Genomic DNA, 27,622 nt, shown 5'->3' with positions numbered 1-27,622 from the left:
AGTATATCAAAACTTATATTTTTCGCAATATATTGAAAATTTTATTTTTTCAATATACTTTTTCAATTTCTACACAATTCCACAAAAAAAAGTCAAATTTATTATTTTTTCTCCTTCTTTTTATTGACCTTATATTTACTGGCAATAACCTAAGAAAAGTAAAAAAAGTGCCATATATTTTACAATATATTGGAAACCATATATTTTGCAATATATTGGAAAACATATATAAAAAATATAAAAAATACTATATATTAATTAATCTACTACTTTCAATATAATATATCAATATAAAAAAGATATATTAAAATATATATGTAAAACATACATAAAAAGTCATATATTGATAAATACATTGATAATATATTCTAGCAATATATTGTTTTCCAATATATTATCATATATTAATACGGCAAAAATATATATATTATTTTATGTATTGTACAATATATCACATTATAATATTCATATATTCTATCATATATGTTTTCACATATAAAGTTTTTGCATGCGGGTATATCATTCGAATTACATTTAAATTACGCGAGAAAAGAGACGATCGTATTTATTTTCTTTAAATAAATTAATTCTTTAATTATTTTGTCACTAAATATGACTGAATGTCACTGAATATATATCTATATTATTTATATCGCGTTTCTTATTCCAAAATGACAGATTTTTATGCTCCCTTTTGGTTTTAGAAAGCTTCTCAAAGCCAAAAAAGTGTGCATAGAAAAAAAAAGGATTCATTGACACAAAAAATCTTTACTCGCCTAAAGAAAATTTTTACTTACCCCAAGAAATTTTTTGCATTGTGAATTGAAAACAAAAATTTATTTAGAACTAGAAAAAATTACTCAGTGCAAGGAATTATTTCTTGACCAAAAAAATCTTTTCTCGCTCCAAGACAATTTTTGAATTTAATTGATAATGCATAAAATTTCTTGGTGCAAATTAAAATTTTTTGTGACTGCAGGTTGCTCGTTGTTATTACACTGTTTTTTCGAAAATTTTTTTGATAAAATATCGTTTTTATTGATTACAACATTAAGAGACAAAGTTTTCATTTTTAGTATCCGTAAAATTTATTTTTTCATTATAGTAAATTTCATAGAAATCTAACTATTGAATTTGTCTTTATGAAGCAACTTTACAAAAATTTTACTATTTTTTGTCTCAGCTAGTCAAGTGAATTCCAGATCTACCATTGTTTCAAAAGTTTATATATATACGAAATAACGCGCCGCTCTCCCACGATAGGGACCACAACAATTCTACACAGATCTTGATAAAACGTCATACAGTTATTCTTTAGTTAAAGAGCTGGGTTCAGTTCGAAGACGAGCTAAATCGGTCAGAAACTTTTAAAGTTACGGTTATTTGAAATTTAAATTTTTGATTTTTCGAAAAAGTCGACTTTTGTTGATTTATCATCAAATAACTTCTGAATCTAAAGAAATAATCTAATTCGGGTGATTGCATCATATAGTTAATTTAATTAGCTTTAATTTGTGCTGCATAACATTCTTATGAAGATTATTTTAATACTTTGATTCATTTTAAGATTTTTTAAAAAATAGGAAATCGTTTTTTTTCTCTTAAGTATTTAATAACTCTGAGTATTACATAATAGTTGAATCTCATAAGTTGTATATTGTAGCTTATTAAACAAGCTATCATTTTTATTACTAAACTTTTAGAGTAGCCGGTTCATGAACAAAAATTACCGATTTATTTATTGAAATTTAACTGCATTGAAATTTGTGAAACTGCTTTAATTGAGTTTTTTGCCGTGTTCACTAGAGAGTGGCTGTTAAAAATTAAATTTTCTCAGACGCCCCATAAAAAGCTTCATTTTAGTGAAAAAATACGTGGGGAATTTGGTTTTTTCTTTTTAAGTAAAAAGAACACGTGCCTCAGGACGATCAAAATTTTTCGATACAATCGCGGTTTTTTTTAAATATCTCATTAAATATGCAGATTAAAAGAAAAAATTATAGGAACAATTTTGTAGGAAATTAAATTCTTGACAAAAAAGGTTATATTCATTTTTTTTATAAAATGTGTATTTATGAATATATTTTGAGAAAACTTTCTTAGATCTTCTGAATTGAGCGTTTTAAGGATTACAGATTTCGAAAATAACATTTTTCTAAGTGTATAGAAACTGTAACAAGCAGTAATGATTGATATGTTACGAGTTACGAAGTTGTCTATATTTGAGAAAAATCGTTTTTTTTAACTTTCGTAATCCTTCAAATGCTCAATTGATAAGATCTAAAAAAGTTTTTGTAAAATATCTTCATAAATACGCATTTTAGGAAAAAAATGAACATGACCTTTCTTGTTAAAAATTTAATTTCCTACAAAATTGTTCCTTAGCGTTTTTCCTTTAATCTGCATATTTAATGAGATATTTAAAAAAAACCGCGGTTGCATCATAAAATGAACTTTGATCGTCCTGAGGCACGTGTTCTTTTTCCTAAAAAAAAAAACCAAATTCCCCACGTATTTTTTCACTAAAAAGAAGCTTTTTATGGGGCGCCAGAGAAAATTTAATTTTTAACGACCACCCTAGTGTACACCCGTCTAAAAAAAATTGTTGAAAAAAGGTCAAAAAAGTGTTGGCTATTCTAAACTTCAAAACGTCACACAATGACGATTTTTTTTGAACGGTTTCCAAACTTCTGAAAATACACAGAAAAAGTCAATTAACTTAATACTACAAATTAACATTTTTCAGTGCAAAATACGTTCAGAAAAATCGGATTTCAAACTTTTTCTGAACGTTTTTCGTTTGAGCACATCTTAATAATATTAGGACGTTTATTGAATTTTTTCTTGAATTTTCAAAAGCTTGAAAAATTTCGTCGTTGTGTCACGTTTTGAAGTTTAGAATAGTCAACACTTTAACAATTTTTTTTACACTGACGCTGAGAGCAAAAATACTTTAAGAAATATTTTGTTTTCTTCTTACAAGAAATTATGCTATGGGAAATTTTTAATCAGATATACTTTTAATGCAAAAATTTGAAGATTCTATTAAAAATCATTTTCGTAATCTTTGGAATTTGAGTTCAGCTCGAAGCTGATCTTTTTTTTGAAATGGTGTAAATAAGCTTCAATTTTCTTCTATAAAGAAAAATATTCTTCGCTTTAGATATGAAATTAATAATATAGTAGTTTTTATTGACTTACTGCTTCAGAGAATATTGTTTACAGTAAAGTTATTTTTTTTTTAGTGTAACACTTTTCAAATCTTAACTATTAGTTCTATTTTTTATATTTAAAAAATTTTGACCTCGAAATCTATATTTTTTATAACTTAAAAATTAGTAAATAAATAATAAAAAATCTACTTCCATTCCAGATGTCGAATGGCCTTTATTGTTTATTAGGCCGTATCAAAAAAATCGAATATTTTTTTTTTCTTCATTATATCGAAAATAATGTTGAAAATGACGAAAAAAAAATAATGTGAAAGTTTGAGCTTTTAATATGGACATTAAGAGGTTCCGCATTGCACTTTTCCATTTTCCATAAGAATAGCATGGAAAAAATTTTTTTTGCGTCTTCTGATTTTTATAAGTAGCTAACGATGCGTCAAAGGAATAATTGGCAGGCATATTTTTGTAGATAATTGAATGCTCTACAAAAAAAGTTTCTTATCATTTTTTGATAAATCTATTTGTTCAAAAGTTATTTGAGGTTGAAGTCAAATTCATGTTAAATTTTGAGATCTTTTTACTTTTCCGGCGAAACTATCAGACCCATTACAAAATATCATGGGACCTTTTTTGTAGACAATTTTATTCCCTAAAAGTTATTTTCAATAAAGTTTTTTCGAATTCCGCATTGTTTTCTAGTTATTTTAATTTTAATGTCAAGCTCAAAAAAAAATGGTCTTCTGATCGATTTCAAGAGCTTGACATTAAAATAAAAATAACTAGAAAACAATGCAGAATTCAAAAAAACTTTATTGAAAGTAACTTAATTTAGACAACTTTATTCCCTTCTAGGGAATAAAATTGTCTACAAAAAAGGTCCCATGATATTTTGTAATAGGTCTGATAGTTTCGCCGGAAAAGTAAAAAGATCTCAAAATTCAATATGAATTTGACTTCAACCTCAAATAACTTTTGAACAAATAGATTTATCAAAAAATGATAAGAAACTTTTTTTGTAGAAAATTCAATTACCTACAAAAATATGCCTGCCAATTATTCCTATGGCGCATCGTTAGCTACTTATAAAAATCAGAAGACGCAAAAAAAATTTATTCTATGTTATTCTTATGGAAAATAGAAAAGTGCAATGCGGAACCTCTTAATGTTAATATTAAGAGCTCAAACTTTCACAGTATTTTTTTTTCGTCATTTCCAACAATATTTTCGATATAATGAAAAAAAAAAATAGTCGATTTTTTTGATACAGCCTATTGTTTATATTGCATGAAATTAATCGTTACACCCCCCCCCCCCCCTCCCTTACATCACAACATCATCGTTCTATTTTTATAAAAGTTTCGTTTCATTTAATGTTTTCCCATTCTTTTAATTAATGATCTACTTTCATTTAATGATTCTCAAACTCGAAGGAATACAAACGATAATCGATAGGCGACATCAAATAGAAAAAAACTTAAGACGCGACGAATAATTGAACCAAACGACTCATCGTTGACATCTTCACTGTATTACGTTAATTAATGTCGATGACTCAAGAAAGAGAAAAAGTTACTAGGCGATAAATTACTTAAGTCCAATCAGTAGACATTGACGTCACTAAGGTTGACGAAACTTGAAATACAATAAATACATAAATCAATATATATCTATTTATTTATACTCATTTATTCTTATGCGTAAGAACTTGAGACAATTTCCATTGTTTTTTTTTTTTTTTCCGAATTGCTAATTGTATTTAAGAGATAAGTCAACTTGGCATCTCCTCGAAAATAAACGACTCACCTGTTAGCTTACACAGTTTATTCTAGAACGAACTGGTTAAAATGCGGCATATTCAGCAGAACCACAGTTTCCAATGGTCAATCTTAATTTAATCTTTTTATCATTCGGTTGGTTATCAATTTAAATTATCTTGATAACCAAATCGTCCTAGAGCTCGTAGATATCCTAGAGGTCAGTTATTTTAATTTTATAGAATAAACATCATTTTATTTATTACTCTCTAAAACTAAATAAGTGAAAATTTCACTAATTGAAATAGTGATCTTAAAATTCACTACAAAATTAGTGATTTTGAATTAGATTCACTAGTGATTCCCCAGATTCTACAATGATTACTAGTGGTGCCTCGCTTAAGGACTTTTTATTCTATCGTTGAATTATCAAATTCAGGGCAAAATTAATTACGATAATTTTTAAATACAACTGAACAGTATTAATTCAAGTAAGTTAATTAAATAAAACCTAATTTCGTTGCTAAATAATACATCTTGTTATTTTTTAATAGCTTTATATTTTTACTCCAATATTTTTTACCGAACCTGAATCAAAACCATCATTGACAATAGATTCAGGTTATGAGTTATAATTATGATATAAATATTTACCGTTTGAAAGTAATTTTAATTGTTAATTTAGTCGATCAAGTTGCTAAAAAAATTTTATAATCAATTACAAATAATAATAATAATAATAATAATAATATTTTGATACAATATTATTAACAACGATACAATATTTTTCCAAATAAATCCTCGTCAACAAGTGAATTAGTACATTTTTGACTAATTCAATCAGTGAAATTTTCACTAATTCTATATGTTGTTTTTTTGACTAATTCAAAAAGTGAATAGTCACTAATTCATAGTCGTATACTTTGGACAATTTAGATTAGTGAATATTCACAAGTAATTAGTGGTTTTTCACTAATTTAGTTTTAGAGAGTAGATTCTGCTAAAAAAATCAGTATTATATCGAAGCTTAAGTTGAGATAAAATAAGATTAAGATCTTCGGTCACCTTATATACGTCCATCAGAATACATAGTTGCAAAGAACACAACGTTAAACAATTCTAAGAATTCGTTACGGAACCTCGAAGGCGAGCTACTTTCTGTTCTCAGGGAGGTTGTAGAGTTATTTATAACCCGCTTCTCTGCGGTCTCTTCGTGTTTGTGCAAAAGATAATCATTATGGCGAATCTTAAAAGTACTTTCGCGAGAATGCTGCGTGACTTACATAGGATCACTTGCTATTTAATTAAACATTTATTGTAAGGGATCACAAAACGATGTCGAACGTCTTATGCTGACAAAGGAGTCAGACAAATGTTAACTAACTAAATCTTTTTCTCGTTTCAATCATTACCAACTTTCATGACGTCGATACTGCCAAGCGTTAACTCTATCGAGTTTCATGCATTCTGCATTTTATTTATGTCCGCCGACGTTTATAAGCTAAATTTCTTCAGCGACATTTTAAAATTATTTTATTAATCTATGTCTCTAAATAGATCTACACGGAAAAAAAATTCTACCAAAATTTACGATGTTAACATCGTAATCTCGGACTAGACTTTTATTAACGTCAATTTTTAAATGTTTTATTTCAAAATTTATTATGTGGGTTATATTTTTTACTATTTAACATCGTAATTTTAACAAAGACTTTTAGGATTAAAAATTACTGCAAAAATTACAATTTAACATCGTAAAAAAAAATAAATAAAAATTACACTTTAAAAACTATATTTATTCGTACATTTAATATTTCTATTTACTTTTTAACAAAATAAATATTACAGTGCTGCCTCTGTTATAATACGATGGAAGCTATAAAAATTACGATGTTACATCGTAATTTTTAAATAGTAACTGCGTCCTCCGCAAGTCGTTTATATGGATCTTAAAAACAACATATAGTGTAGGCCCTTCAGTGGCCGAGTGGTCCAAGGCGTCGGACACTTCGCACACGAAAGGACTCGGGTTCGAATCCAACTGCCGAACGATTATTATTTTAATCTTTTATTTAAAATTTCTCTTCAAATTTTACGATGTTACATCGTAATTTATATTAAAGAGCTTAAGACTTCGTATTGTTTGTCTGAAGTATTATTTCTTAAATGAAATTTCCAACCCTACATCGTAAAAATTACGATGTGAAAAGTCTAGTCCACCAATACAATAATTAATAGGACAAATTACGATGTTAGCATTGTAAATTTAACTAGAATTTTTTTTCCGTGTATGACAGTAAGTTTTTATTGTAATGTAAGAATAAAACCGAGTATAATAATTATTAGTAATAGTAATGGTGATTTTTTGTATCTAAATAAATGTGAGCTTATAATAAAAATAATGTCAAGTTGACCGTTTAAGAAAATAAATTGGACAATACCACAAAAGTATTGAGGCGAGACAATGTACTAAAGTAGATATAACATGTGTACCAGTTCTATGTTCATAGTAACGTTTCTCTCTCACACTCTTATTCATGGGTACACAACTTGTACACTTATGTGTACAGATATAAATAAACACACAGATAAATTTCTCTGTCATTGTGATCATGAGGGTCATTTAAACCATGCTAAGTGCCCACATATACACCCACGGTTGCTCTCAGTGTGGATGAAACAGATAATTCATTGGACAATGTGACTACTGAGGTCTTTCTTCACAGCATTCAGTCTCATATCATGTCCTCTTTGTTTAACTCGAATCAACTAGAGAGAAAGAGTCAGAGCGCACTACACGTTACGGTAACGTCTGCTTCGGCGGTTTGTACCAGCGACAGTCTGCGTTGCGCGACGCACCAACTTTAACCTCTTGTGTCACATATTATTTACTTTATTGTTAATCCGAAAATTAATAAGTGCTACTAATTTTGAATTCAATGAAATAGATAGATCGCAAGATCTCCAATTGATATCCGAGGAAATTGCATCCAACATATCAGTGAACAAGATAAAGGCCATTGATAAAGACCTTTGTTACCACCGGACATTGGATATACACAAGCTCGGTACCTTGTTGATACATAAGGGTCCGAGTGAGTGAGTGATTTGAACTCGAACGGAAATCGCGGCGTGAGAAAATCAACTCACGCAGTATCTATACGGCGCTTAGCAGCATGCACATTGACTGGCACGGATACGGACATTAAACTCCCCACATCAGTGCAAATATTAGAGGTCCCCGATAATCGTTTTGGGGACTTGATACCAGTCTTTCAAGACTATTTCAAGGAACATTCAGTGTTTATTTGTCTAAACAAACAGCGATAAGGGAAAAGTATTTTTAAAATAGACGAACGTTAAACAAACTTACTGATAGATTTCGGGTTTGTAAACTTAAAGGCACACACAGGAAATAGTTATTGTAATTAGTTTGTGAGACAAAATGGATAAAGACGATTGATCGAGTGTAAAAATTGGTCCCGGGCCGTTCTATTGTGTGATGGAGCAAGTGACAAGGTGTCGAGAAAATTTGACGATTCATTACGTAGGCCTCGAAAGTGAAGTTGGTTGAGTGATTATCGCACGCAGATGCATTAATTAACGATGCAAGATAAAATAAAATAAATATTAACCTGATAAATCATCAATGACAACTCATTTCACTTAATGCTTGTGTTTATTAGACTTGTTTTCAAGTTCATTTTGCTGGTTGTCTAAATTAATTTATTCACAAGGAAATTATTACTTTGTCACCTTGCACTGCTTTTATTTTTGGACATAAAAGTTCTATCAACGGTTCTGCCGAGGTAAACATTGTAATAAAATTAATTTTGACATTTATAACTCATTTCATATTTATTACACATGTTAAATTATCTCGAGAGATATATTTTATACTCAATGTACTGTAGTTTATTTACAATCTAAGAGTCTTTTCGGTATTCGATGAGTCATTAATGTTAGACGGCTCAAATTATTTAAGATGATTTTCATTGAGGAAATTAATGGAATTGGAATAAATTAAAAACTTAGATCTCTATCAATATTTACGAGATAACTGTCTTCAGAAAATCATCTTATGTATATATATGTAAGTAGATAAATAGATAGATAGATAGATAGATAAATATGTAGACATACTCAGAGAATTTGACGGTATTTTTTACATAAAAAATTTCTAGAAAAATTACTATAGTAATAGCAGTGTGAGGACAGTATCGAATTATGGTAAAAATTACCGATAACGTAGAAATTTTTAAAATACAACGAAAATAATTTACAAAGTGCATTGTAATTTTCACAAGACAACAGATTCAATTTTATCTTAAGAATTTTTATTGATTGCGAGCTCCTTGAGCTCGAAAATACTTTTGTATGCCGTTGTTTTCGAAAAAAAAAAATTTTTAACATTTTTTCTCCAACGATATCTCTCAAACGAATCGACTGATTGAGACGGTTAAGGTGACAATCGACGTGTTTTATTAAGTTCTGGAACTGATTAGATTTTGAAATCGATTGATTCAATTTTTTTGTAGATATCCGAAGAAAAACGTTTTTCAATATTTTTTTAATCAATGATATCTCGTAAACGAATGGGCCGATTAAGACGGTTGAGGTGGCAATCGACGCGTTTTATCAAGTTCTGAAGCTGATCAAATTTTGAATTTGATTTATCCAGTCATTTTTGAGAAATTTAAAAAAAACCAAAAAAAAATTTTTTTTTAATTCTTTCGTCAACGGTTTCTCTTCAATGAATGAACCGATTTCGATGGTTAAAGTGGCATTCGACGCGGCTTATAAAGTTTTAGAGCTGATTAAATTTTGGAATCAAGCCATCGAGCAAATTAAAAGTTATCCAAATAAAACATTTTTGAAAAAATTTTATTTTTGAAATATCTCCGAACGCACCCTACCGATTAAGCTCAAATTTTTGCAGCTTCAAGATATTAACAAGCCGCGTCGAATGACACCTCAAAGATCAAAATCAGTTCACCCGTTCAAGAGTTATGAATATTTACATACTTATGTACACACATACATACACTCGGACATCATCGTGAAATTAGTCAGGATAGCTTCCTAGAACCTCAAAACGTCAAAATCTGATATAAATTCGGTTTTTGCAAATCGGACCGAAACCAATAACTTCCTGAATTTTTGAAAATTTTCAATTTTCTTAGCGGGAAGTTAAAAAAAACGTATTTTAGTATTTCTTTCTCCCACGATATCTCACAGACGAATTACCCGATTTTGATGATTGAGGTAGCAATCGACGCGATTTATTGAGTTCTAGAGCTGATTAGATTTTGAAATTGTTTGGTTGAGTCGTCTCAAAGATATTCGCAAATAACTGTTTCTTACTATTTCTTCCTCCCGCGATATCTCTCGAACAAACCAACCGATTGAAATAGCTAAGGCGGCAATTGACGCCTTTTATCAAATTCTAGAGCTGAATAGATTTTTAAGTCGATCGTTCAAGTTGTTTCGGAAAAAATCACTAAAAAACTAAAAAAAAAAAAGATTTTTTTTTTCGTAATTCGCCAATATTTTCGAGTCTACTCGATCAAATGATCTGAAATTTTCAGAAAAGTTGGTGGCCAACAAGCTCTTTCGATTACCGCCTCATCCATCCAAATCGGTTCATTAGTTAAAAAGTTATAGACCGGTCACACACATACATACACACACACACACACACACACATACACACACACACACACACACACACACACACACACACACACACACACACACACACACACACACACACACACACATACATAAAGACACTCGGACATCATTCTGAAAATAGTCAGAATAACTTCCTAGGAACTCAAAAAGTCGATATCTGATGAAATTTCGACTTTTACGAATCGGGGTGAAAACAATAACTTCCCGAATTTTTCGAAAATCGTCGATTTTCTTAGCGGGAAGTTAAAAATTTGATTTCCATAAAAACAGATAACAGTAAAAAATAAAATATTATAAGGTTATTTATTTCGTGACTTCAAAACTGTATTGCCACAATTTCAATAGATAAGACTTTAAATCATTCCGTTGGAATATAACCTGGTTTAACGTATAGTTTGCTGAAGTAAGAAAATACTTGATCTCAGATTTGTTAACTACTTGTTAAGAAAATTGAAAATTTCCAAATGTAAAAAGTTATTACTTTAACCCCGATTTTTGAAAATCGTTTTCTTCAGATGTCGAGTTTTTCAGGCCCTAGGAAAGAATACTGACGATTTTTAAGATGATGTCCGAGTGTATGTATATATGCATACGAGCGCGCGTGCGTGTGTAAACCTTCCATATGTTTTTAATAAATCTACCAATTTAGATGATTCTGCAGCAATTGAAAGAGTTCTTTGAAACTTGTATTTTGTGCAAATTTCAGTTCATTAGGTTGAATAGATCTTGAGATATATAAGAAATACAGAAAGACAAAAATTTGGAAACCATTCAATCGACTAATTCCAATATCTAATTAGCTCTAGAACCTGATAAAAGCTTTCGATTGCCGCAAAATGCATCTCAATGCGATAATTAGTTTTTTCTTTATCCCTTAGTCGAAAGTACGCACTTCCCTCCCTAATTTTAAGGCCTAAAGTCTCATTTCCCTCTCCTAGTGGAGTTACACGCGCCCCACTTACATCGCCGGGAGCAAAAAATTTTTTCGTGCCTACGGAAACAGCCGGCTGCTGCCATCTACTGAACGTCTACCACTTTATCAATAAAATTTTTGACGATAACATCATAGATCGTTGCTTTATTTATATGTACGTCAGTGTTTTCGTGTCTCGTTGTTTGTGATATTTTAAGTAAACAGTGTACTTGCAATAATAAAATGACTGAAAAAGTATCATCTGATGACTCTATGGACGAGGATGAGGAGATAAAAGATTTTGATGCAGAGGCGAGGTTAATTATTGAAAGATTATGTATTCATTTATATATTATTTATTGGCAGGAAAAAAATCTTGTTCATAGGCATAAATTTATTTCTTTCGAAAAAAAATAATTATTTTTTATTTTTATTTTTTATAAGTACAATTATGTCTTTTTTTTTGTTTTGTTTTTGATGCCTGCCCCCGCCGACCAGACGCACTCGCTTCGCTCGTGCTTTCAAATGTCGCGGGGCAGGCATCAAAAACGCAACAAAAAAAAAAAGGGAGACGGAAAAAAATTAAAGTTTTATGTATGTCCGAAAGAGGCGCGTCAATAGGGAGCAAATAAAAAAAACATGGCCGACCTGTCAGCTGAAGGCAGAACGTGGTTGTGTTGTTTATAGTATTCAAAAATGTAATTAATAAACGTACTTTCGACCAGGTATAAAGAAAAATCGTATACACCACACGGGAAGATAGTTAAAAGCCCTGCCGTGTGTGTCATGATGCCCTCGGCTTCGCCTCGGGCATCATATCACACAGGGCAGGAATTTCAACTTTCTTCCCTTGTAGTGTAATATACTATTAGTTCATCGAGGTAAAAATTAGAAAAAAATTGTTTTTTCAACTTTTTATTGAATCTCTAAATTCTCAACGAATTTGCTTTGAAGTCAATTTGCTTTTAAGCTCAAAAATAACGGGAAGACTTTAGGTTTGGCCTGAAGGGTTAACCGCTTTTCAGATTGATTTGTGTAAAATAGATAATTTATTTGGAAAAAACTTCAAAACATAAGTTACCAATTGAAAAATATAGAAGATCAATAATGAATTTTGGTCATATGGAAAGTTTGTTTTCACATTTTTGATGAAGAAATTTTAGTCAACTTGTTCAATCGAATCTTACACGGAAAAAAATGATGCTCAAAATTTGAATAGTTTGTAGTTTATTTTTGACTTAAAATTAGTATATTTGTATACTCATATCAAACCAGGATCATTATATATTACAAAATGGCCATTATTTATCATAAGAGAGTGTACCAGGTGAATATGAAATGAACCGTTTTCACAGGTAAAGACCCAAATTATTAAACAAAATATGTCATTCGATGCGTAAACTTATTATTTATCGAATGAAATGTTTCTCGTTCGGAAATTGCAGTTTATATCTGAGAACGGCTCATTTGAAATTTCCATTTGCTAATGTAAGTGCAACAAGGACAGTTCCGTTCGTTCACATGTGTGTGAGAAAGAGAATAGATGGCACATCCTCTTAAAATTTGATACACATAGAAGAGCAAATTTTGTAATTTCGTATATTAAAATTAATATGAAAAAGAATCGATAAATTGGTATCTACAGTTATTTATTACTATTCAAATAAACATAGAAAAATTTTTTTAATTTACCACTCATTCGATTTATGTATATTATAAATTAATTTATAATAACGAATAAATAACATTTTATATTAATTATTAGTCAATGGGATAGAATTTATAAAATAAGAATTAAAAGTGTTCGGTATTTTTATGAGCAAAACATCAGTATCTAGTAAACTAATTTTTCATTCTATTATTTACCACTTATTCGACTTATGTACACGGAAAGAAAATTATAGCAGCGGTTCCCATAATTTTGTGAAATTTTTTCCTATACCATCATAGGAATTACGACCATAAATTATGGGAGCGGTTCCTATAATTATAGGAATGTTTCCCATAATTATAGGAATAGTTCCTATAATTATGGGAATGATACCCATAACACTATAGGAATGGTTCCTATAATTTATAGGAATACTTTCTATAATATTATGGGAATCATTCCTATAATTTATGGGAATGGTTCCTATAATTTATAGGAACTATTCCCATAAATTATAGGAACCTTTCCCATAATATTATGGGAATGGTTCCTATAATAGTGTGGGAACTATCCCCATAATATTATGGGAATGATTCCCATAATGAAATTGGAATGGTTCCTATACCATTATGGGAATCATTCCCATAATATTATGGGAATAGTTCCCATACTATTATAGGAACCATTCCTATAATATTATGGGAATGGTTCCCATATTATCATGAAAAAATTAATTTAAAGAAGTGTGGTAATCACTTCTACAATACACAGAAATATTATTAAACATAAAAACAAAAATTCAAAAATTGAAAAAAAAATCGTATTTGGCAAAAAAACATTAAAATTTCAACAAGAATTTTTTGTCAGCACAAAACATTCAAGAAAATTCAAATTTTGGGAAATTTCTACACTATTGTGCAAAAAAAAAATTGAATGATATTATAGGGATGGTTCCCATAACATTATGGGAATAGTTCCCATAATATTATAGGAATAGTTCCTATACCAATATGGGAACCATTCCCATAATAGTATGGGAAGTTTTCCTATGCATTATGGGAATGGTTCCCATAATGATATGGGAATGGTCCCTATAATATTATGGGAGCCATCCCTATAGTAGTATAGGTACTGTTCCCATACCATTATGGGAACCATTCCCATAATGCATAGGAAAACTTCCCATAATTTTCTTTCCGTGTATATTGTAAATTAATTTATAATGATGAATAAATGATATTTTAAGCTAATAATTGATCAGTGATATCGAATTTATAAATAAAAGTTAGTAACTTTTGCAATTTTTCGGCTGGAAAAATCAGTATCTAAGATAGCAATTCTTAATTTGATCAATCATGACTTTTTAATAGTACTTACTTTTTGAAATAATTGATAGTAGTTATTAGGAATCTACAAAAATTAGTAAACTACTTTGCATTAACTACATAATAGTTCTAATTATTGATAACAGATTCCACTTTTTACTATAATTAATTAATTTTTAATATTCTGTTTTTTCCGTGTATATACACTCAGAAAATTAAGTAATTGTGTTTATCATGCTAAATTTTTAATTCCAATCATCTAGAATGATTGGAAAGTTTTTCAATGCAAAAGTAGTTAGTGTTATAATTTCCTTTAATATATTTAATAATTATTGGATGATAACTTCTGTAATAAATTTCGTAACAGTTACTATCAGGACGGTAACAATTACCATCAGGATGATAACAGTTACTATCAATGATGGCAATGAATATTATTGATTGCAATGAAAAAATTGATCGAAAATTCAATAATTTTCAAGTACTGCTGCAAAATTGTAAATTTTCGAATACAAATATGATGACAAACATACTTAAGTTTTATTTATGAAATTTTTACAAGAAAATGATAATTTATTAAAAGCTAAAATACGTATTAAAATTATTTATATTAAAAACTCTTCATTGGCGTACTAGCCCTATTTTAATTTTACTTTCAAATTGTAAACAAATATTTTCTATTTAAATCCATAATTTAGTAATGTCCATTTTATTGGTTAAAATTTTAAAATAAGTTACCGTACAATCGTCTAGATCAGCGTAAAATAAAAATTTCCAAGCGAGAGAGCTTCTGTCAATATCTTTGAATGATTGAGTATGCGATTCAAAATAAGATTCATTCAAGTACTGAGTGATCAATAAAACGTGGTCATTATTAACATTTAGTATTTTTTTAACCTTGTAACTATTATAATTTCTGATAGTAACTGTTACCATCTAGATTATAAATATAACTATTTTGAATAATAATAATAATAATAATTCACTCTAGTTAACATACAGAATTGTAACAATTATTCTAAATATGGTGAATATTACAATCTAGATGATTTATACAATCATCTAGATAATATTCACTACTATCGGATTGATGGTAGAAATTTTACCATAACTAGATAGTAGTTTCTATTATTTAACTTTCTGAGTGTAGATAAGTATTCATTTATATTAATTGACATATACTAGTTTAAAAATTCAGTGAAAAATTCAAAAAATCCTGTCGCTAGTCCCAAAGCTTTCTTTTACGATTTCTATATGGTCCTTAAGAAATTATTAAAAGAAGACTACACTCAGAAAATATGTACTGTGCCGTTAACAAAATACTTGACAGGCAATGTTGAATTATCGAAGTGCTTCAGCTAAACGCTTCCCGGGTCAAACAAATAACTTAAATTTTAATTTTCGACTTAAATTTAAGTCGACTCAGCTAAAATCACATCAAATTTTACACGATTTATTTAAATTGATACTAAGAAAGTCAAGTTAGCCGAAACCAAGTCAAAAACGAATTAACAAACACATTTGATTTTGACTTGCTTTTGGTTATCTTGACCTATACTTAGTATCCGTTTAGTTCCCAAGTCAAAAAAGTCAAATTTGTAATCTTTTCTTTCAACTCGGGTTTAGTTAACGTGCTTAGTTACTGTAATTAAGATTTTCTTTGAACGTATAGGCTATAAAAAATTAGAACCGGTGATAAGTAATCACTTTGCAAACTACGCTCATGTTACTTTCTAAATAAATTAACCAATTGAAATTATTCTAACGATAACCATCAGAACTCCTGAAAAATTAAATTTTACAATCGCTTAGTTAAATAGATTTGAAGTCGTAATTTTTTTTTTTTTTTAAATTCAATTTTTTGAATTACTTAGAGTCTACTATATACAGAACGAAAAGATTTCTTGGCACAAAAAATTTTTACTTGCCCTAAGAAATGTTTTGGTTATTAATTGAAAACGAAAACTCCCTTTATTAAAAGAAACGATTGAAAACGATTAGAAAAAATCGGTCTATCGGTTGACCCTGCGGGCCATCCTCAAAACTTCCCGCTGTTTTCGAGCTCGAAAAAACTTTTGTATACCGTAGTTTTCGAAAAAAACCGTTTTTTACCATTTTTTCTCCAACGATATCTCTCGAACAAATTAACCGATTGAGACGGTTGAGGTGGCAATCGACGCGTTTTATCGAGTTCTAGAGCTGATCAAATTTTGAAATTGATTTATTTAGTCGTTTTTGAGAAATTTCAAAAGAACTATAAAATTTGTTTTTCTAAATTCTATCGTTACCGGTTTTTCTTGAACGAATGATCCGATTTTGATGGCGGAGGTGGCATTCAACGCGGCTTATAAAGTTTTAGAGCTGATTAGATTTTTGAATCAATCCACCAAGCACATTAAAAGTTATCCAAATAAAACATTTTTGAAAAAATTTTATTTTTGAAATATCTCCTAACGCACCCTACCGATTAAGCTCAAATTTCTACAGCTTCAAGATATTAACGAGCCGCGTCGAATGATACATTGACGATCAAAATTGGTTCATCCGTTCAAAAGTTACAGATATTTACATACGTACGTACATACACACATACATACACGGACGTCCATCTGGATATAGTCAAAATAGCTTCCTAGAACCTGAAAACGTCAAGATCTGATAGAAATTCGATTTTCGGAAATCGGACCGAAACCAATAACTCCCGAATTTTTGAAAATTTTCGATTTTCTTAGTGGGAAGTTAAAAAAAATATTTTAAATACTTCCCGTGTAAAAAAAATTCGTTCCAAACAGATTCCAAAAAAGTTCTGCATGTGGAACTTCTAAACATGAGACAGGTTAGAACTTCGAATGGAACTTTTTTGGAACATTAGTAATTTTGATGGTAAAAAAAATTCATAATGAGCAAATTTAGCGTCAAAAAAATACGTTTTTGGAACTTTTTTGGGATTTTATATAAGCATTCCAAAACAGTTCCAGAACCACCACTTTCGACTTCTTTATGGACTAAAAAAGGGATTCCAAACATTCTAAAATCACTACTTTTGCATCTTTTGTAGACTAAAGCCGTTCCAGGAACATGCCAAAATAGTTCAAAAATCACTACTTTTAAATTTTTTATAAAACAAAAAAAAAACGTTCATAAAAAATTTCAAAAAAGTTCTAAGAACGTCCATTTTTGACTCTAAATTTGCTCATAAAAACTTTTTTTTTACCATAAAAATTACTAACATTCCAAAAAAGTTCCATTCGAAGTTCTAATCTGTCTCATTTTTAGAAGTTCCACATGCGGAACTTTTTTGGAATCTTTTTGGAACAAATTTTTTTTACACGGGTTTTTAATGCTTTTGAATATTTCGAATTCTTTTGAATCGTTCTTCTTATGGGTATCTAACATTGCAAATCATTTCGAATCGTTTCTTTTTTTTTCTTGTGGCTATTCGATGAGAATGGTCTAATTAACTTATTAAGTTATGACAGATACAGCTGAAAGGAATACAATGTTATAAATTATGAAAAATTAAGAGTGAAACCGGAAGCTATTTTAATTTATTTCACTCTATCAAAAGTAGAGTTTCTTTTTTCCTAAATCGAGCCTCAAAATTCGATTGAAATAATAGTGCGTTTATCAGCACACGGAAAAAACAGAATATTAAAAATTAATTATTTATAGTAAAAAGTGGAATCTGTTATCAATAATTAGTACTATCATGTACTTAATACAAAGTAGTTTACTAATTTTTGTAGATTCCTAAAAACTACTATCAATTATTTCAAAAAGTAACTAAATATCATTACTTTTAGGTATATAAGTACGTGACTTATTAGTAATAATTAATTAATTTATGACATACATCTATTAAAAAGTAATGATTGGTCAAATTAAGAATTGCTATCTTAGATACTGATTTTTCCAGCCGAAAAATTGCAAAAGTTACTAACTTTTATTTATAAATTCGATATCACTGATCAATTATTAGCTTAAAATATCATTTATTCATCATTATAAATTAATTTACAATAGACATAAATCGAATAAGTGGTCAATAATAGAATGAAAAATTAGTTTACTAGATACTGATGTTTTGCTCATAAAAATACCGAACACTTTTAATTCTTATTTTATAAATTCTATCCCATTGACTACTAATTAATATAAAATGTTATTTATTCGTTATTATAAATTAATTTATAATATACATAAATCGAATGAGTGGTAAATTTTTTTAATTTTTCTATGTTTATTTGAATAGTAATAAATAACTGTAGATAGCAATTCATCGATTCTTTTTCATATTAATTTTAATACACGAAATTACAAAATTTGCTCTTCTATGTTTATCAAATTTGAATATAAATAATAGAGTGGTCCAAAAAAAAAAAGTTTTTTGGCTATTATTCCAAAAGCTTCTCTAAGGTATAAAAAAAAATCCCTCCAAAGCGCAGCTTGATATCTCAATTCTTCAAGAAGCTCAATACATTTATATTTTCCCATTTAAATAACACGAAAAAAATTTTTTTTTACGTTTTCATCCGGTAAAACGACGAAAAAAAAATTTTTCTGTATTTTCCATCAATCATCCTTGTAGGAAATTTAATTCTCTACAAAAAAGTATTGAAATAGTTTTTTCATAATCCTAACGGTTAAAAAGTTATTGAGCTTTAAGTACTCGTTACTAAGTAAATTTGAAGGAAGATAATTTTAGAGCAACTCTTTAATGGAATTGACACCATTACTAGATAATTTATTTAATTTTTAAAAATTTGAAATAATTTTAAACTTTTTGAAAACTTTTTTGGTGACTGCATGTATTTATTTCGAAATTAATCAAACTCTAAACTGTTTATGATAATTAAATAATTTAATAATCGTTTATATAATTATGAATAATTTTTCTTATTACATTTTGGAAATTTTTTCCTATGATCAGCAACTATTTGTAACAAATATTGTTTCTGTTCTTCACCTTTTCTCCCAAATTCATTATATTTTTCAATTAAAGCTAGTACTTGCGGATGGATACTGAATTTAATTGTCTTCATATCTAATTAAATTTTCTTTTATTGCGAATATTTAAAGCTCAATAACTTTTTACCCGTTAGGATTACGAAAAAACTAATTCAATACTTTTTTGTAGAGAATTAAATTTCCTATAAGAATAATTGATTAAAAATTCAGAGAAAAATTTTTTCGTAGTTTTACTGAATGAAAACGTAAAAAAAATTTTTTTACGTGTTATTTAAATGGGAAAATATAAATGTATTGAGCTTCTTGAAGAGTTGAGATATCAAGCTGCGCTTTGGAGGAAATTTTTTTTATACTTAAGAAAAGTTTTTGAGATAATAGCTCTTGAAAAAAAAATAAAAAATGTTTTTTTTGGACCACTCTAATAAATAATAGCCATTTTGTAATATATAATGATCCTGGTTTGATATTAGTATACAAATATACTAATTTTAAGTCAAAAATAAACTACAAACAATTAAAATTTTGAGCATCATTTTTTTCCGTGCATGAGTGTTGTAAAAAACGTAATTAACTATGAATGTACCTTTGATAAGGACATTAGGAAGAAAAGATTAGATCGGTTCTCGTTCTTTCAGATAACATCAACTCGTAAATAAATTTGGTAACAATACTCTGCATTAAGTAATGAATGGACATAACTCTAAATGTAAAAAGTCAAAGAAAATGAAGGAGAAAAAGGGAAACTTATGAGAGGTCAAAAAGGGAAAGCAAAGAGGACGAAAAGTGATGATACTTGGAGTCCCGTTTCTCGGATAAGCGATCTTGGTAAGCAAGATCACTTGTAATAAAGTGAGTAGAGTAAAAGGCCTCAGAATTATATATGAAAACGAGAAGAAAGGGAAAAAAAGAACAATAAAAAGAAGAGGAAGAGAAATAAAAAAGGTGGTACGACGATCGGGAATAACACGCGGGGGGTCTTTGCTGTCGATAGAGGGGGAGTGGGGGGAGGGGGGACAGCAAGATCCGATTGGTTCGCGCCTCGGCCATATTATAAGTGACTGCAGTCCGTGCTAGTTGATGTTAGCCTGAACCACCAAGAGAGTCGCATCTCACGCTCGTTCATACATTAGTATTTTACAATTAATGATAACGCGTTACGCTAATTCTTTATGACTTAATTATCAATATTATGATTATGAAGTTGGACTGAACTGTTACTGTAATTTATTTATTTTTTCATCGAACAAGTTTATTACATACTTGGAATTTGCTAAAAATAATTTATTAGGTTTTTTATAAAATATTAAATATTATAAAATGAACATCTAACGCGTGTGAGTTTAATTTCATGTTAAGTGTTGGTGAACTAATTGTGTACATGTTCTAAGTGTTAGAAATCAATTGTCGATATTTTAATAAACAATCAAATTTATAATTACATATGTATTAAAACTGTCTTAAGAAGAATCACTGAATAAAGTAGGTTTGTAACGCTAAAATTTTACCTATAATTAGAATTCACATCGACTTTATTTAAATGAAACAGAAAAAATTTATAAAACTTAAAGCAGATTTATTGACCACGTATTCTACTGAGAAATTATGAAATCAAAGACACAGTAGTAGGGATGGACGATTTTGACGTAAGATTTGAAAGATGATATTGCAGAAAACGTTAATACTTCTCCGTGTATCTGTGTATGAAAGATTATTTATATGCACAAGGGATGTTCTATTAATAAAATAAAATATTACGTTTCAATTATTAGTCTCAGTTTTTCCGATCAAGTTTAGAATCATTTTTCTTTTAAATTGTCGCGGTCCACGCAAACAGGTGTCCCGATTTAGAAAAATGATTTAATCTATGCTAAGTGTACATATAATCTATATATAAGTCGATTCAAATTGTTTTAAATCATTTCAAATAATTTTTCTGTCAGGGGTGCGTATGCGTGTGTTCATTTTTTGAGGCTATGAAATAAATTTCTTGTTACTATGGATTCGAAAGCCTACTAAATATCTTAGAATTCAAATAACCTGTCAGTATGTCAATAATATATTTTTTCTTGCACAGTAGGTGGCCAAATCCTTATACGCATTGTAAAAAATATCTTTCATGTTCTTAAGCGGTCAATTTACTATTTGACCCCTGATGCCGTTTCAATTGTTCGGTTCAATCCAGAAGATAGGTTTATAGAAATTTTGAATAAAACTAATTTACTACAATAAAAAAAATTTATATAATGATTTGACCACCCACTGTGCAGTTGACAAAGTTTCGATGCTCAAATTTACGGGATCGTACACTTATCAAAAAAATTAAAGGAACAAAAAAATTTTAGTGATTTTTGGAAGGCTGTATTTTCGTGAAATTTCTAGTTTAAAGATCTTTTAGCAAAAAAGTGTACTACATATAATATCAACTCTTCTTTTATGATTCCTAATATTTAGAACTATCTTTTATTGGCAATTGTATGTTTTGTACGCTGAAAAAATGTGTTGATTGTCTTGGGCTGCTAGATCATAATAAGAGAATTCCTCATATATATGTGTATTAGAGTGCGTCTGTATAAGATTACCCGCATGAAAAAACTTTATATGTGAAAACATATATGATAGAATATATGAATATTATAATGTGATATATTGTACAATATATAAAATAATATTAATATTTTTGCCGTATTAATATATGATAATATATTGAAAAAAAATATATTGCTAGAATATATTATCAATATATTTAACAATATATGACTTTTTATGTATGTTTTACATATATATTTTAATATATCTTTTTTATATTGATATATTATATTGAAAGTAGTAGATTAATTAATATATAGTATTTTTTATATTTTTTATATATGTTTTCCAATATATTGCAAAATATATGGTTTCCAATATATCGTAAAATATATGGCACTCTTTTTACTTTTCTTAGGTTATTGCCAGTAAATATAAGGTCAATAAAAAAAAGGAGAAAAAATAATAAATTTGACTTTTTTTTTGTGGAATTGTGTAGAAATTGAAAAAGTATATTGAAAAAATAAAATTTTCAATATATTGCGAAAAATATAAGTTTTAATATACTAGAAAAATATAATTCCAATATACCGTGAACCATATATTTAATCATATAAATTCTTTCATATATAATCAATTATATAGAGACCATATACCACTAATTATATGAGTCAAAATATATGGATATATATATCAAGTTTATTATATTATACTTATAAATTATATATATACTATCCATATATGATAAGAATATATTGAGCATTATATGAGTTAATATATATAGAAAAATACAAAACATTATATACAAGTAAATATATTATGATAAATATATAATCCAATATATGTAAAAAACATATATTTTTCAATATAGATATTTTTGCCGCTATATATTTATCACATATTCACCATATATTTTTTTATATACTTTTAACAATATATAGCTTTTCCATGCGGGTAATTTCATTCACAGAAGACTTTAATGAATTTACCTGCCGTATCCAAAAATTCCAATAGAATCCAATCAAAAGTGCCAACAACCGAATAGAATTGGTTTCGGTTTTTGGTACTTTTGAATCCTATGCGTGCTTTGGAATAGAGTAATGGATCCAAAAGTTGATAGTTAAAAGAATAGCCGTGATTTTGCATACAAAATCTGTCGTTAAACGCGAATTCTACACAAGGCATGCAACGACTGACATAGAGTTTTCTAGATCTTCTGGGAGGGGCAAAACCACTCGTTTTCTTAACGAGCATAAAACAGTGGGTTTTTTCAGTTTATTTTTTGTTACAAGTACATAATATTTGAATAAAATTTTGAATATGTAATAAATTAAACAGTGTTGTTTTCACACATAATTTATAGTGTTTTTCTGTATTTTATTGTGTCCTCAGGTGTTTTAATAAAAAATTATCTCGACTAATAATAACAGACTGCTAAAGCTCAAGGTCTTACATTGAACTTTACTTAGTCATGTTGATATTGATATGGTATAATTGAAACAGAATTCTGGTTCTTTGATACTGGTATTAATTTAGATGTAAATAGTTATATATCAGACGAATATATGACACTGTGGCGTCAATCATATTAATGAAAGTAAAAATTTAAATAACAATAATAGTGATAAAACTTAATATTGATTGATAGAACAAATTTGTTGCTGCTTAATTGATAACTTTATCATCGTTGGCAATTAATTTTAGTTTCCGGGTCAGATACAGAACTTGATATTCTCATGAGAATAAATATAATACTTAGTATGGGTTAATAAGAAGCGAGCATTTCTCATGAAATGTCAACGAGTCTTGACCATCAGAAGTAGTTTTTAAAATTCCAAGACAGTACAAACACAAAGTTATAAAAATATATAATGTAAGATAAATTAATTAGAGGAAATAAAAATATAATAAAAAAATGCAGTAACATGAATGTGTAGAAGTAAATAAAGAGAATGAATGAGCAAAAGGAAGAAAGGAACTGGAAACCCTCACAGTCCGATCTGCAGGACGCCAAGCTGTCTGCCGTAATACTGATCCCCACCACTTGGCGTCACATGAGAAGGAAGGAGTATCATTGGTTCCCTGCGCGCGCATGAATAACCTAACAGAGCTAACAGAGCTAGGCTCTGTCCTACATACATATGATACATGCTTATACTGAGCGTCTTTGGACGGTTTCTGTGGATAGAAGTAAGCGTCATGTGAATAAGTCTCTTTATCCCTCTTGCTTACTCTTACATTGATAAAAGACAGAATACCCGTGGACAAAACAAAAGAACCTCTGTCTTTCAAGTTGATCACCTCGTATGTTTCTTTTTATATTAACTCAACTGTTCAACACTCAGCTCAAGAAAAACATTAAACAAGTATACTAACCGACCGACTGCCACATTCGAAAGATGTACCACGACCTCGTCAATGTTTCGATCATTTATTTTTTATTTTATCACAGCATCCTCTACTTGCTTCCAAGAAGGTTCGTTGACTTTATAAGCTTATAAAACGCATGTACAAATTGCTGTATGATGAATCGCAGCAAGTGAATAAGATACCGATGTTAAGAATGTTTGATACTGTTTAGTATACAATAAGTCTGAGAAAATTTAATTAAACGGTCGGATTCTTAGCCGTTTGTTAAACAGGAAGATCTGGGTTTTAAAACTCTGTCCCAAGGTCAGGTGATAAACGTTTAACATCTCAAGTCCATTAGATAAGGTGTTTTGCTGAAACATTGCTTGAGATAACTTGATTGATATTACTTTAGATTTTAAGATGACAAGTTTATAAATTGCTTATTAATACAACTATTTACTTACATAATTAATGCTTTGACTTTGACGTCATTAACTTTTTTATTTACGTCTTAGTTTAAATTAAAAGCGATTTATATGGTTTTGTAATTTATTCATATGTAGTGTTATATAAATGATAGATAAGTTGAATAGTTGAATGATGTTATTTTTATTGCGTTTACAAACGCTTACGAATATCTGTGGGGGTAAAAATGTTTTTGAAAAATAAACTGTGATCTATAAATAGAGTACAGATACGTTTTAAAACGGAATTTCAAATCTTTAATAAGTTATGATGACTGCGAACTATGCGAGGAGAATTTCACGGTATTTTTTGTATGAATTTGTAGAAAAATTACTGTAGGAATAGTAGCGTGAGGACAGTATAGAGTTATGGCAAAAATTACCGATAACGTAGAAATTTTTAAAATACGACGAACGTACTCTCTAAAACTAAATTAGTGAAAAACCACTAATTACTTGTGAATATTCACTAATCTAAATTGTCCAAAGTATACGACTATGAATTAGTGACTATTCACTTTTTGAATTAGTCAAAAAAACAACATATAGAATTAGTGAAAATTTCACTGATTGAATTAGTCAAAAATGTACTAATTCACTTGTTGACGAGGATTTATTTGGAAAAATATTGTATCGTTGCTAATAATATTGTATCAAAATATTATTATTATTATGATTATTATTTGTAATTGATTATAAAATTTTTTTAGCAACTTGATCGACTAAATTAACTATTAAAATTACTTTCATACGGTAAATATTTATATCATAATTATAACTCATAACCTGAATCTATTGTCAATGATGGTTTTGATTCAAGTTCGGTAAAAAAAGTTGGAGTAAAAATATAAAGCTATTAAAAAATAACAAGATGTATTATTTAGCAACTAAATTAGGTTTTATTTAATTAACTTACTTGAATTAATACTGTTCAGTTGTATTTAAAAATTATCGTAATTAATTTTGCCCTGAATTTGATAATTCAACGATAGAATAAAAAGTCCTTAAGCGAGGCGCCACTAGTAATCATTGTAGAATCTGGGGAATCACTAGTGAATCTAATTCAAAATCACTAATTTTGTAGTGAATTTTAAGATCACTATTTCAATTAGTGAAATTTTCACTTATTTACTTTTAGAGAGTAGCTTACAATCCCTGATTAAAAATATTCATTGAAAAGTATTGAAAATTATTTCAATTTTTTTTAATCCATACGGAGATTTTGAAAAATATTAAATAGAATTGAAATTTTGATCATTTGAATACTTTCTAATTCTTATAATGGAATTCAAAAGTATTGAAAAGAATTCAATCTTTCATCATTTTAGAAAAAGATTCAGAAAGATTCGAAAATGTGATTTCATTTTAATTAATTTCAATTCAAGTCATAACTTGAAGTACGGAACTATTTTAGTATTGAGAAAGATTCGGAAAAATTGAAAATTCTCAATTTCTTTCAATTATTTTCAATCCTACACTCGATCCAAAATATGGAACTATTTTGATATTGAGAAGGATTCAGAAAGATTGGAAAATGTCAATTCATTTTAATTTATTTCAATTCAACTCATAATTGGAAAAATGGAACTATTTTGGTATTGCGGGAAATTCAGAAAGATTAAAAACTGTCAATTCATTTGAATTTTTTCAATCCCACACGTGACCCGAAATGTGAAATTATTTTGTTATTGAGAAGTAGTCAGAAAGATTAAAAATGTCAATTCATTTGAATCTTTTTCAATCCAACTCTTAACCCGAACTATGGAACTATTTTTGTATTGAAGAAGATTTAGAAAAATTAAAAAGTGTCATTCGATTCGAATTTTTTTCAATGCTACTCCCTGATTAAACAACTGAATTCGACCGAATTAAAAATCTTAATTCTGTTATATTCTGTCGAATTCTGCAAAACAGGATCCAACTGAATTGAAAATTTGAATTTGAATTCAACAGAATAAAACCGAATTTAAATTTTTCAAATTCGTTTTAATTCAGTTTAATTCGGATTCAGAACCAGAAATTGGAGAATTATTTTCGAATTAATCAGAATTAAACCGAATAGAATTATTTAAATTCGTTTTAATTTGGACAAATTCTGGTTTTCATGCCAAATTAGACAGAATTCATTTTTAAGTTAGGCACCGAATTAACAGAATTTATCTGAATTAAATAGAATTAAAAATTCCATTCTGTTTAATTCGATCGAATTCAGTTGTTTAATCAGGGCTCGTAACCCTAAAATTTGAAACTTTTTTGTTATTGACGAGGGTTCAGAAAGATCAAAAATATCAATTTATTCGAATCTTTTTCAATTCTTTGGAAGTTTAGAAATTCTTATATTAGTTTTAGATTCAATTTAATTGAAAAGTATTAATTTTATGTCCAAATGAAAACCTTGTGGAATAGAATTTATTCAAAAGTATTCAATTCTCATCTTTTTCAATACTTTTCAATAAGTATTTTTAATCAGGGCGTGCATTGTAATTCTCACAAGACAACAGATTCAATTTTATTTTAGAAATTTTTACTAATTGCATCGTAATTGATCATGCTAAATTATAATAATTGGTGAAGTATTCGTAAAAATAAAATATAAGCATATTAATTTTGTAAAATAAATTACATATTAATCATTTATTAAAATAAATCACCGCTAACAATAATAATAACAGCCAATCTACTAAATTTATCCAAACTTCATAAGTATTCGAATTCGCATCTATAATTACAATGCTACCGAAAATTCTCAAGATGTTTTACATACAATGCTCGCTTACGCCTCAATACGTCACGTAATTAATTCTA

General features: G+C 28.6%; 2 protein-coding genes across 3 annotated transcripts in view; one reads left to right on the top strand and one right to left on the bottom strand.

Annotated features, from left to right (window-relative positions):
• Window positions 1-27,622, bottom strand: part of LOC130669419 (peroxisomal leader peptide-processing protease) — a 95,890-nt gene that overhangs the window by 40,228 nt on the left and 28,040 nt on the right. The window lies entirely within an intron of this gene.
• The window catches only part of LOC130669420 (ion transport peptide-like), a 43,937-nt gene that overhangs the window by 1,281 nt on the left and 15,034 nt on the right, over window positions 1-27,622 (top strand). The window contains exon 1 of one of the 2 annotated variants that reach the window (XM_057472328.1): window positions 24,364-24,477. The exons of the other annotated variant lie outside the window; for it this stretch is intronic. The gene's annotated coding sequence lies outside the window, so the exon portion shown is untranslated. Of the gene's footprint in view, window positions 1-24,363; window positions 24,478-27,622 lie in introns of those variants that run through there. 2 annotated transcript variants of the gene reach the window in all.

Source organism: Microplitis mediator, chromosome 6 (genome assembly GCF_029852145.1).
Source record: "Microplitis mediator isolate UGA2020A chromosome 6, iyMicMedi2.1, whole genome shotgun sequence".
In the NCBI taxonomy this organism is placed as follows: domain Eukaryota; kingdom Metazoa; phylum Arthropoda; class Insecta; order Hymenoptera; family Braconidae; genus Microplitis; species Microplitis mediator.
The sequence above is the reverse complement of the archived record's forward strand: the minus strand, read 5'-3'. Positions and strand labels throughout refer to the sequence as shown.